Here is a 14,082-nt window from a genome sequence, read left to right as displayed (position 1 = left end):
GCATCCCAGATAAAATTACATTGGACCCTAGAGAACGGACAATTTCCTATTGTTTTATAAACGACTGTAATTAGACACAAATGAACGCTGATGTTTCACCACAGCTCGACACCAGTCTGTTTAAGGACCACCCTAGAGAGGGTAAAACACACTGACGTTTCACCACAGCTCCACACCAGTCTGCTTAAGGACCACCCTAGAGAGGGTACAACTCACCTGGTCCATTATAGAGCAGCCTTTCACTGTAGTGCTGTGGACAAACTGGCATGTGTTGTTCAGACAGGGCAGGTTTGATAACAAGTAGCAAAAAGACTATTTGGTAAAATTGCTTGATCACCACAGGCCCTTTGTTAATCTCAGGCATATGGCAAGTTGCTTCTCACCTGGTCCTCTACCCTGACACGGTAATGATACATTCCCAAAAATGTGAGCTATCAGGATCATGAAACATATTACCATGACCTACCTCCTCCTCTGAATGTACATGTATAAATGACATAAGTACTGATGGCCAAACAGACAGACAGGTTCTGTCATATGCCTCAGATTCTGATACTTAGAAACGGCTGGTAAAGAATGTCTTAAGCAAGTTTTATCACAATTTGGGGCCAAAATGATCAAAATCATCACTGGAATGGCCTCTCGATTTAGTAATTCCACTTTTATTGACTAATAAACTGTATATTTTATTTACAGACTGTAGACTTTGAAATCTCCAAAATCCATTTCCCAACAAGCCATAATTCTAATCTCTTTAATTACCCGTAGTAACCTTGCATATATGGTCAGGCCCTACCAGCTTTCACCTCAGCTTGGTGCCAAGCACAATACTTCCCCACACAACAGATTGCAGATCCCTTCCTCTCATTGTTCAGAGATCCAGTTCGAGATATGCAGTACACGCTTTGATGTCTGTATAATTTTGTAAAAATATGGGAAAACACGCCCATTTTTCTTCTACTTTTAATTATCTTGGTAAAATGGGTCTTGAGAATGATTAGGAAGTTCTGAGTCTCCTTTCCGGCCTGTATTACAAACAACATGGAAAAAAAGCATAATCCTTATTGATATGTGCTTAGCAACGCCACAGACCCCTGCCCCTGCACATGTTGAAAGGGTGGGGGGCTTTAAGAAGGACAATGCTGTTACTGACCTGAATGCAGGCACCACAAACATCCGTAAACTGTATCTAGGTTACAGAGCGCTTGCAGCAAACCAGAGATATTTCTAAAGCTGGATATATGGTATAAAAGGTATGGTATTGTTACTCATTATGTAATTCTGCTCCAAAACCTTATGCAGGGTGAAGGAGAATTTGCATCCATCAAAAATTCTGTAAGTAGTGTTTCTGCCATACAGGTTGATAACTTGTAGGTAATTTGAAAGATCTGTACTATGGGGAAGTTATGTAGAAGCAGAACACTTTCAGGGTTTGTTCAGCTCCTATTAGCCTTGTTACAACAACTGCCATTGCACTGACTACCTGAACATTACTCAGAATCTCTGCCAGCAATGAAGGTGATTAAAACACTGTCACATTTTCCCAGTACTCCCAGTACAGGAGCATTGTTATTTGCGTTTGTGGGGATAATCTGGTTGACAAGTATCCTATATTCAGGATCAGTTTTTTATTAAACAAACGGTACTGATGCATATTCAAACACTGTGGCTGAAAAGACTTTCCCATTAAGGTATTACTTACTCCATTTGCTTGGCAATGACAAGGCACACTGCAAAGCTTTAGACGTGTTCTTCAAGTGCAGCCGATGCAGCTGCCTCCTGATTTTCTTACATTTTTCAAGAATGTGTTCCAAAGACGCCACATAATGTATGCCTTGAATCTGTAAATCATTTTTAATTATCTTCATAATCAATGACTAAACAGCTAGAAGCACCACATAATTCCCACTACAGCAGAAGAGGCTGCTATAGATTAAACCCACATGTTGGATGACCAGTATTCTTGCAAATTTGCATTTCAGCGTGTCCTCATTTTGTGATTTTCTCCAGCGAGACATTTAGAGGTAGGTGCTTTATGTCATATTTCATCTTTTAAGTCATATTTACAACACAAGCTACAGTAGGGTGTGGTGGAAGGTTAAAAGGACTTCACCACAGTGAAAGTGAAAATAGAGTCTAGAAAACTAAACTATCAACAGTTGAATGATAAGGGACTTGCAGTAAAGTGGAGGTAGGAAAATTTATTAATTTTTTTAAAAGCCTCAGTTACCCTTTTAAGTACCATCTGCAGGTTAGATCATTGAAAACTGGTCCAAAAATGATCAACCTTAAATGAAACATTTGGGTGTGTCACACCGACAAAACAAAACCATTCCAGTTTAGTTAAAGGCAGCAGTTATGCAGCATGTCAAAGCAGCTTAACAAGTCATGATAAATGTCAACAACATAGACAAAATAGAATCAGAAAAGCTTAAAGGCCCTATTTATCTAAAGAGCAGAGCTGTTTAGTCATGTACAATCTTAGACAAAACCCTGGCACTCTGGGCATCTGAAGAATGCCCAAAACGAGCCAAATAAACGGACACTTGCTGGTTGTGCACAGAAAATCAGACATTTCATCTTTAAAAAATTATCTTTTTGAATAGTGTCAGCTTGAAGAAGATGCCGGCTTATGCAAAGCACTGGGATGAATAATGAGTTACTGTTTGTATAAAGCGAATGTTCTGCAAAAAAGTCACAGCTGCAGAATGTACATTCTCGCCCACTTTTATATTATATGGGTATGTAGTTTCAGCTAGGAACATGACTAAAAATGAGAAAAGCTTTGTCATTTATTTTTGGGAAATCTATGCCTCTGAATTCCATTTACATGGTACCAGTTCCTTTGTGCCACTCAGTGCTTTCCAGGCATGGTTCCACCACTGTCACTGTCACTTATTTGAAAAGTAAGCACAACTTGCTTGGGGCCTGAGTGGGTTGTAGGTTTTGCTCCCCACATAAAATACAGAAAGGGAAGGACTCTGTAAGTACAGTATAACAATATGGTGGTTGAACGTGGAAAAAAATGATGTCCTGGTAATTGCACAATCTGCAGATCTTTTGTTGCATTATCTACTCTTTGATCAAATTGCTTCTTAATTCCTTTCTTTGTCCAGCATTATAAAATATCCAGCAGCTAGTAAAATAAGGTTGAAGGCTGGAGTGTGGACGGAACCAGCAATCATGGTTCTATATTAAACTTATGGCTTCACTTTTTGGTGTTTATTTATTTCATACATACCGTAAAACTTCAAATAATTTCCGGGTCTCAAATAATCGCCTGTCTCCAATACACGTTGGGTCTGTTGGCAAATATTTTAAATAAACGCCAGAGGTGTTTAATTGAAGTTTTACGGTAGTTTATTTCTTACTGTTTCTGGCGTTTAATTTTGTAAGGCTTTTTGTAAGTTGACAAATATCAGTGTTAATGGGGGCTTTGCTTAAAAGGACTAAAGGGCTAAGCAATAGGAAGGAAGTGTATAAAGTATTCAAAACCGCATTACAATAAACTGATGGATTGTTTAGATTCCAGGCTGTAGATGGAAAGCCCCTGTGACTAACAGAAGATCCTGCTTGAGGTCACTTTCCCAGTTAAAAAACTGGCTTCAAAACAGGCCAAGAAGCAGGTCCAAATACAATTCTACTTTAACTAACAGTTTGATGTCCTTTCATAGACATTGACATCTATGACCACCCAAGGTGTGGCAAAATTATTCCTGCCACAATCATGATTAAAAAGTCACCAATTTGATGTCAAAATGTGTCCAGTTCTAAGAAGCAGGTCTGAAGTAAGACACCTTAACTTTCATTCTGAGGAAAATAGGGTTTCTTGGAGAATTCAAGACTTTTACAGTGAGGTGAGAACACTTTACAAAAAGGACACAACCGCACTCAAGAATGTAGCAAAGTCCTGATCCCAGGGTTGTGTGAATTAGTATATAAACAATACAGAAATTAATGTTAATTTTTACTATTGGAAATTGAATGAACAAATCATAAAAAAGTTGTGCATTAACTGTAAAGCCAGATCTTAGTGTGTGATATGAACAGAAGTAAAACAATGTGGTTGTGAAACGATTTATTTTTACTTGCAGCTATATTAGGACAGAGGTCAACATCAAGGCAATCCACACATTTCAGTTTATATAACCCAGCCAATAGGAAATAACTACCTCCAAACAGACTATGATGCTCTGACACTGTTGCGATAAGAGCTCTGTAAAATTACTGCCACATACAGGTTCATTTTTCTTGTGCGATACCCATGATCCAACTTGATCTAGAGAACTATAGGAGTGTTTATCGAGTATGAATCCAGTATCTCAAAACATCTTTATCATTCGGAAACAAAAAAGTCACATGACAAAGTGATGGGTAGCATTAGACTTTGTCCATGAAGTTTCAATAAGACTGAAAATATGTTGCCATCTGAAATAGTGTAAGTGATCTACATATAAGCTCTCCTTCCAGGGATGCTTAAGAACATGTGGGACAGTGTAACAAGTGAACTGAGAGACTCTCGCCCTGTGTAAATTCAATTGGCAATCAAGCCACTCCGAGGGAAATGACCAACTAATATGAAATAATCCTTCACGAGGGCCCTGAGAACACCAGGTCAAAGCCAGAGCCAACATAAATAGCCAACATATTTCGGAAATTACATCTTGTAAATACCACTAGAGGCGACGATGGTGTTGAATAAAAAAACACAGCTGCATATCAAGCTGCAGCGATTTCCGAATCACGTCCTGTCCTGTACTGGAGTACTGGAGACAGCCAATGGTGTGGCAGTGCTTCAAACGGAATGCAGTATGGGATGTGTGTCATCTGAACAGGAAGAGCACATTGATAGCAATCGCCCAAGACACCAGTGAAACTGCTGGTTACCAGTGTCCAGCCCCCTGCATAGGAGCTACTTACACACCTAATGGGTAACGGCGACATTTCAAATAAACTGAGGGGACATCAGTAAACAAATAAACCCAGGGAGTAACTTCCTAAAGGCAGAAATAAAAAGTTAAATAAACTGAGGGTGGTTTTTCAAAAAATATAGTAGAATAAAAACATGATTTCGTCAGGCCTCTTGTGTTTAACACAACAAATAAGGGACACTCTCTGTTTACACCCTGGAGTTGCCACACACCAAGCTCATTTGTAATTCTCCCCTTTTTTCCCAGTATGCACAAATATACTGCACTAGAAGACGTCTTTAGAAACGTGGCTTGTCATGTAGCACCAACTAGCCAAGATGTGTTGGTCACTCTGTAGGAAAGATGAAACCTTAAAACAAAGCCCTGTCTGCTTCTTCTGTGGCAAGAACCTGAGCCCTGGATTAATTTCACCCCTTCCAAGTCTAACAAAATCAGCGACATGAGAAACAAAAGAGGAAGCCAATGTGTAGTATATGCTGCTGCATAGTCGCTAAAAGATTGGGAAGCACTTTGAGTAGAAACGTTTACATGTATAAACGTTTATTTCCTTCCCTCAAATGTTCACAAAGTTTACCATACACAAGGGTTATACGTGACGTTATTATTGGATGAGGTAAAGGTTAAGCAATCGTTGCTACTGTATGGAGCGGGATGTGATAACGAACTACATGGTAATTAGTTCCTTCCAAGGCCTGGGTGAGCTTACAGGCCTGAACGTTTCCCTGAAGAGTAGTCCCACTCCATACAAGAGAATAAAGCACTTAGCCTACAGAGTTCATATTTTCATATCCCTAGGAAGAGGTCACTTGGCAGCAGTAAAATAAACAAGTGTTATTATGTGTCAGTGAACTTAATGCAGTGAAGCTCTGCCTGTGAGGCTGCTGCTGCTGCCAGCTTCTTTGCATTTGTTGGCCAAATTCTCCTAAAAGTTGCTGCTGGAGGCACACCTTCCTGGTCATTTTATAAACTGGAATGTGCCCCTGGCAGCATTAGAATTTACACCAAGAAAAACACGCTGATTTACCAATACCGATTTCAGCAGAGAAATAAAAAAAAAAAAAGAAAAATCATGCTGAAACTGCAACAAAGTGAAAGGGCAATAAAGAATGCGTTAGACTTGGGGTCCGTTCCAAGTGTAATTGTGCAATTCGTAATGAATTGTGTAACGGGCAGTGTAGGGTTGAACGATAATGACATTTTCAGTTATCGATTATCGGCTGTAAATTATCACGATAATCATGATTATCGGCTGAAAAACATGTAAAATGTCTTGGAATTTATCAAATTTAAAGCTATATATACTTGAGCAATATGACAACTGCCTCTACGAGTTTAGAAGAAATAAAACGAGACAATTTTCAAAGAAACCAGCATCTTTAATAAAAGTTATGAAACAATGGTTGGTTACAAAAAAGCACAAATAATATAACTAGGGACCTACCTAATTCGCGATTTTGCGGAAATCGTGAAATTGGGGGGTCACCGCGAAATTCACCACTTAGGGGCCAATGCATACAAACAAGTACGGCGAGGAAAAAAAAAGAAAACTTGTTTAAATGAACTACTGTACAACACAATCGACGCAAACTACGTATCTTCCTTCTGTAGATGGCCCATTTTTATTCCTTCGCCGTCCCGTGTGCATTGCACTTAAGCAAAAAAAAAAAAAAATGTCCACAATTAACATTTACAAAATAATTTCTCCAAAGCAGTTAACGTTCTTATTTACTATTCAAATAACAAAGTTTTCAGCCTATCAGTGCGTCTTTACTGATTTTATGTGATCTGTACTGTGCAGGAGAGGGCGGGACAAAGGTGCTGCATTGTTTTCATTTAGGTTGCTAAAATCTAGTTTTCAGCATTGGAGGGAAAATAGTAGATATGGATGACAAAAAAAGCAAAGTATATTTCGGCTGATGATCGTTTAAAGATATTTCACAAAGAAACTACATGCAGACTGAGGCAATTGTTTTCCATATCTTAATGTGAATTTGGAGAAAGTACGATCGATCGCTATAGCTTCAAAATCACGCATTAAACAAACGGCTACTTCAGAGGCTGCTGAACAGAACGTAAAATAAACAGCTTTCAGAAACCAAACTGGAAAGTCAGCCCAGACAAGAAGTATTCCTGTCTGCAAGTTAAATCAGTACTAAAACGATCCAGCACAGCCACCTCGCTTCAACCTGCTGCTTACTATACTGAAAATGTGTGTTTTAGATTTAATTTAATGTTTTTATTCATTTTCTACCAGTTTGAATATGCTTGAGACAGTATTATTTTCAGAAATGGCAGTTTTTAAAGGGAAATAAAACAAAAACCGTCAAAGTATGAGTATGATGAATGTTATTTATGTTTACCGGAGTATTTATACTTCTACAAAATACAGAAAGATGGTGCTTAACTGATTTGTATTTAATTATACAACGAGTTGAAAACTGCCAAGTTCATGAGTATCAGACAGCGCTCTGAGCAGCGTGGCCATAGAGGCAGAATTGCCAGGTGCATCTTTGGGCCAGTTAGACCCGAATAGCCACGTCTTTTTTGTTTTGACTCGGTACTAATAAAATAAATTATTGGATGGGACAAATTACATGACAACGAACGTGCTGCATACATTGCCTTTATTAAAGTATGCCAGATGCCCTTGTGTAACCAAGTTTTTGGGCTGTTTCTAATCGATTTCCACATCTGTATAACTTGGCAAAGCTTTGCCTTAACTTCCAGCAATTCAGTGGATGCAGACGTGCAGTCTCAATGTATGGGCAAGTCACCTGCAGGGGGATGCTGCATACTCGCCTTTAACAAATGCCAGCACTCTGTTTTAGAAATGAAGCAAGTACCACTATTTTTAGGCTTTATAGTGTTCTGAAATACTGTCTACTTGGGATTATTTAATGTTTAAACAAGTCCGTGAAATGACCTTGAAATCCTAATTTTATTCCGCAACATACCCGTGAAAAATACGTAAAATTTACCGCGATTTAAGTAGACCCCTAAATATAACCAAATCTTTGGTAGCTTTTAAACTTTTGAAATATAGGCTACTTATTAAAAAAAAGTGTTTAAAAAAAAACAAACAAACAAATTATAATTTACGATTAAAAAATATCAACTTTTCCACACTGCCTACAGACGGGCTTATTACCTTGCGGATCACTTTCTGTCACTCCAAAAAACTGCCACACAGGACTGATGCTGTTTCTTTTTTCTAAAATCTTTTCGGAAGGTTTGGTAGTTTCTGCAGTTGCCATCGCCATTAGCTCAAACGTTTGCCTTTACTCCGTGAATCTTACATCACATGTTACAACTTCCCACTACGCAGCGCGCACAGATCAGGTGTTGCGCCTTACGCAGACAGTTAAATCCTGTCTTAATGCTTCAATGCAGAGTTACTGTTACACACAAGCATATCATAGTGGGTAACGGACGATAAAATGATTATCGATAATTATTTTTCAACGCAATACAATTATCGATGCAAAAACATTAGCGATAATATCACGATAATCGATTATTGTTCCAACCCTAGGGCAGTGTTGTGTCATACACTGCCGCTGCGGATTCGGTCCTGTCCCGTCGGTGAGATGAGTCGAGGTTAAAAGCTCTACAATCGGGGCTCCTGAGTGGCGCTTCCAGTAAAGGCGCTCCGCTTGGAGTGCAGGATACGCCCTATAGCCTGGAGATCGCAGGTTCAAATCATTGCCGACCGTGACCGGGGGTTCCTAGGGGGCGGCACACAATTGGCAGAGCAGTGCCCGGCTAGGGAGGGGTTAGGTCGGCAGGGCAATCCACGGTTCACCGCACACCAGCAACCCCTGTGTATAGGCACTATAGGCCTGGTGGCTTTGCTGTGGATCCGCAGTGCGAAGAATGACGGATTGGCAGGAACACGTTTCGGAGGACGCGTGTTCCAGCCTCCGTTTCCCGAGTCACCGGGGGGTTGCAGCGGTGAACCGGGATACAAATAATAATTCGGCATTCCAAATTGGGGAGAAAAACGGGGTAAAAACCATTGGCGACGACTACATTTATAAAAAAAAATTAAAAAATAAAAAAAAAGAATGAAAAGCTCTACAATCAGGAATGCAGACGAGCCTGGCTCTTTTGCACTGTGGTTACGACATTCGCTTGTGCCCACCCTCTGCCCTGTCACAACTGTAATTACAATGTAGTTGTATTTGAACTCTGACACACCTACATGATTGTAATTATACCATATAATTGATCGATTACAGTTCAATTACGCATTTATATTCGATCATTATTCTTGCATGTTTCTGTATTTGTACCTGTGATTACTGCTTGGTTATTGAGAATAAACAGAGTAAACATGTTAATGTGTGTAGTTGTTTCTGTTACTTTTTTAGTGTAATTGTAATTATAATTGTAATGACTGAATAAAATAGCATTGTAATTGTAATTGCAACTTCAGCAAATAATTCTGCTGTAATTGAAATTATATTTATAATTGTCCACAGGTCTGGAACGTAATTATCTGTAATATTCCCACTGAAAATATATGTCATTGAAAAGGATATGATGATCGATGTTGATCTCAACCACAAATGCCCACCCCTGGTAGAGGGCAGGGTTTTATAAATTAAAACCCACTAGAAACCTCTCATGGTAACATAATCACATTTTGATACTTGTAAAGCAGTGGAGTCATTAAAGTCATTTTACTATGTCTGGTAGTAAAAACAGCGGAGTTCTTGTCTTAGAGACTTTAATTGGAAAGGAATTGGCCACACCAAACAAGAACAACAAAACGTGAAGTAATAAGTAACAAATAAATAAATAAATAAAAAGCCTGTGCCACTGCCGTTGTTTGCAAAACGTTTTCCAGAAGAACTGAATGCATGTGGGCCTGACAATAACAATTGTTGCATTCACTTCTCATATTCACACTGAACTGAGTTAACCTCCAACCTTTCTTTCAGCCAGAGGAGACCTCCTCCTTCTACCCACGGCCTCCAGAGAACAGAGGCACTGTGTCTGAGCTACGACAGGTCTCTAATCCCATAATAATCCTTGTTAATCCAGAAACTATCACTGCAAATGAGTCTTAGTATCAAACAACAACAGGAGAAAGACCTCAAGCTTTGCCAAAAGAACTACACAATGTAGGGGTGGGGGGTACACTATTTTGGCAGTTGCTGAAATGTTTCTTTTGTTCAAGGAAAATGTTTTGGCCTTGTTATTCACTGAAGCAATGAAGTCCAATACCTAGATAGTAATTCACTGCTGAGTTTAAACCTAAACATTAAAATATGTACCAGTTTATAACAGTCGAATAATTGGGCATTCCAAATTGGGGAGAAAACCGGGGTAAAAACCATTGGCGAGACTAAATTTAAATAAATAAATAAATAAATAAATAAATAAATATATTTTAAAAAATTGCACATAGGTTTTGGGCTGGAGAACACACAAGTGTCAGTTTTAATGACCTAAACAACCTTTAATTCTATATAAATCATTTTAGTGACTTACTTACCCACTTATTAACAATAATACATATACTACAAATATTGAGAAAATTGGCCCATAAATAAATCAATAAATGAATAAATACATTTAATGGGTGGCACCACTGTTTAGATCATTAAAACACCAGAATGTGGAAGCATGTGACTAGATCTTCAATAGGTGCTTATTTTAGGGAGTAGCACTAGATTAACCAGGACCATAAAACTATGGAGGTAAACACTTCTCTACTTAGCTGGACCAGAATCTGGCAAGGTGTACTGAGCTCAGGAGGTGCGGTCAATGGATTAGAAAGCAGGTCCTCACTGCTAGTATGTCATACCTTTACAGGCTATAAAATAATATGCAACTGTGGAACCGGGCGCTGGAAGCATCAGTGCCTAATGAATCTGTATTAAAATGTAACTTTTAGAAAGCGTTACGATTCTCAACGACTGTGTAGTAATAATTATATGCACTCTGTTGCCAAATGCAACTTGCAATCTGAGGCTAAACACTAATCCTCTAAATCTGGCATTGTTTGGATGAATTCACAAATGAATTCAGTTTGGTGACCTCAGCTCTCTTCTGAAGAGAATCGCCCTCGACTTCCTGTTGGTACATTTAAAAAGACATAAATTCATTACTAGATCTTATAATACAACTCATAGATTGAATTTACTATGAAGGTAAATGTTTAAATTTAGGCAGAGAGACAAAATCTTTCTGTCTTGAATTCTGGTCAGAACCTGAAGAGCTCATTAAGATCTTTCAGTTGTTCCTGTTCTTACTCTAAACAAAAGGATGACCATAAGGTTGTTCCAGGACAGGTTATCTCCTGTCCTTGCTTTGACTAAAAGGTTAAATTACCTTCAGGCTTAGGAACAAGTTTGGTTTATGATGGTTTCATAAAAGCTAGCCCCATCAGGGAGATCTGGACAGTGTTAGATACTTGGACTGATTAAGAGATTGTATAACTGTAACCAAAAGAAACTTGTCTTCTTGTGATTGGTTTAAAGAAAAATCATGACGTCACTGAAAGACTGCATTTAAACTGAAATGTGCTTTTTATTGCTCTGATCCATGCTTGGAGAGTAGATACCTGCAAACTGTTCTCAACATGTAGCCTTTAACTTTGCAACTCAGAACTTTTATCTTCAATAAACTACACTTATCTGGACTCGAAAGCAAGAAGCCCGCAACTTCTCTTTCGCTTCTTCTTTTATTGCTTATCACAACACTTCCCACAACCAGCCCACAATCTGGTACACTTCGACCCTGGGAGATCTATCTAGGCCAGGTTTGATTGTTAACAATACATCTCATAAATGATGATAATAACTGCCAGGTGCAGCTAATCACTTTTACTTTTTCTTGTCGGCTCAAGGAGGCGGCCATACAGGCAAAAACTGCTAATCAGGTGCAAGCATGTGAAGCTAAACACGCTAATTATCTTTGTAAAACCACTTCTAGGAGAAACTGTCTGTATAGTAAAACAATGTATTATTATTTTTATGGCCTAAGACATCGCAGATTTAAAAACAGGTCAACATTTGGTCAGGCTAAATTAGACAATCTGCTGCTAGATTGGCCACGTGTATAAAGGAGGAGCTGGTTGTGTGTACAGCAACTCAAATAAAAAGGGGCTTCAGGGGCCAGTAAATAGTGCATGGTGAATACCTTGGGAGACATCCAAGTTCTCACAAACCACCCTTTACAAATTCCGTCAATGTCACACTTAACAACCCTATCCGTGACCTGTTACTAGCAGACCGCCGCACTCAAAGGCTTCCCGTACAGTGTTTCTGCCTCCTGAATGTAGTGGCATTGATTACAATCAGAACCTCACAATTTCTGTCTACTGTATATATTGCTGTGGTTGATAAAGAGTTAAGTGTATGAACATGGGTAAATCAAAATGTACTACTTGAACCTAGTTTTATACATTATTTAAAATGAATGGAGCTGTGTGCCCATTTTACCGACAGCCATTGTGAGGTTCTGATTGTAATCAATACCATTTGATTCAAGAGGCAGAAACACTGTACAGGAAATTTCTGAGTATAGTTTATGTAACATGTACAACAGTGGGTGTTAGCTTACAGAGAATGGTCTTTTATTCTGTTTTGTATTGTGGTACTTAGCAGGAAAACTGCTGAGCACAAAGGTCCTTGTGCTTAAGAGGTATTTAAAAATAAAAATATTTATTTAAAAAAAAAAAAGAAAGAAAAAAAAAGTTTTTGGGTAGTGTGACAGGGTTGGCAGAGTAGTGATGTCAGGCCAGATGCAGGACAAAAACAAACACAAAATACTGCAGTGCAAAGGCACTGCAGCGCAGTTTATTTTTTTAAAGAACAAAAATAAATAAAATATTCAAACCAAAACACTTTGCTCACAGAGCGAAAATAAAAGTTCAAACAAAACAAAATCACGAACACCAAAACACAATAGCCAATACAGGTCAGGCATGGCAAACGCTGTCACTGATCCTGTATCATTTTTAAATTTTCTTTTCGCTCTCCCGTACTCTCCTCTGTACACCCACCTAGACTGCAGAGAGCTGCAAGCTTTTATGCCACCTTCTACACAAGGTTTTTTTAAGCTACTACTGGCAGAGGACAAGCTGCCAACCTCGCCTCTGCCAGAACACATTTAAAATAAAAATAACAACACAGCTACGCCATAATTTAAAAAGACATACATTATAATAAAACAAAACAGATACAGAATAACACACAAACACAGGGGTGGAGGGCTACCCTGTTCTAAAACAAATAAACAATACATTTTTAAATAATAATACAAAACAAATACATTTTACAGCATGGCTTCGCCCTGCCCTTTTTCATGTGGAGGGCTCCTCGTCAGTCACAGGTAGACTCTTATTTTCGATTACCTCTTCAAATGCGGTGTAAAGTATTTATAGCCCTATATAAATTTACCAACAATTATTCACATACATTTAATAAATAAAATGGCACTGAATTGTTAGATTTCGATTGCGAACTACTTCAAAATGTAGGTGATTGTGAAGCATAACGCAAGCCAACATAATTGTAGTTTTTTGGTAAAACAGACAAGCATCTCATTTACAGCAGCAATGTTTGGGACAACAAAGGTGTGCTTTTGATTATTGTCTGATGATGTTTTGTCAAGATCAATGCAATGCTGTTTTAGTATAATGGAAATAATAACATAATGGAAAACTACCAGCCACTCACCAGTTACCAAAGAAACAAAAGCAGGGATGGAAATAAGACTCCCATGGCATAGGACTTTGATTCACTCCTGGTTTTACTATGAGTTTAATAGAACACACTCAGACTTGTTACCTATAGACTGTGGCTATTCAAACTTGTAGTAAAACCTGGAATGGGTGGAATTGCGGTGCAATATAAGTCTTATTTCCATCCCTGCAAAAAGCAAGTGTAAATAAAATGTTTCGCCTCAAAACTATAAAGAATAAAACAACATCAATTTTATAAATTCTGCAAGAAAAAAATAAAACAGAAGAAAAATTGGTGGCAAACTTTTCACTTGCTTTAACATGGGTCTCCACGGTGCGGAAATGATCCATGCCTAACGCCACTCAAAACAGAAGATTACTTTGCTGATTCAACACTTTCTGTTCCCTTGCCTTCTGTTTCCTTATTTTAAACAATGCTCAAAAGTTTATGATTAT

At 38.4% G+C, this 14,082-nt stretch overlaps 1 protein-coding gene across 3 annotated transcripts in view; it reads right to left on the bottom strand.

Annotated features, from left to right (window-relative positions):
- Window positions 1-14,082, bottom strand: part of LOC117405935 (NADP-dependent malic enzyme, mitochondrial-like) — a 67,580-nt gene that overhangs the window by 46,516 nt on the left and 6,982 nt on the right. The gene's annotated exons all lie outside the window — the stretch shown is intronic.

Source organism: Acipenser ruthenus, chromosome 9, assembly GCF_902713425.1.
Source record: "Acipenser ruthenus chromosome 9, fAciRut3.2 maternal haplotype, whole genome shotgun sequence".
Classification (NCBI taxonomy): Eukaryota; Metazoa; Chordata; class Actinopteri; order Acipenseriformes; family Acipenseridae; genus Acipenser; species Acipenser ruthenus.
The sequence above is the reverse complement of the archived record's forward strand: the minus strand, read 5'-3'. Positions and strand labels throughout refer to the sequence as shown.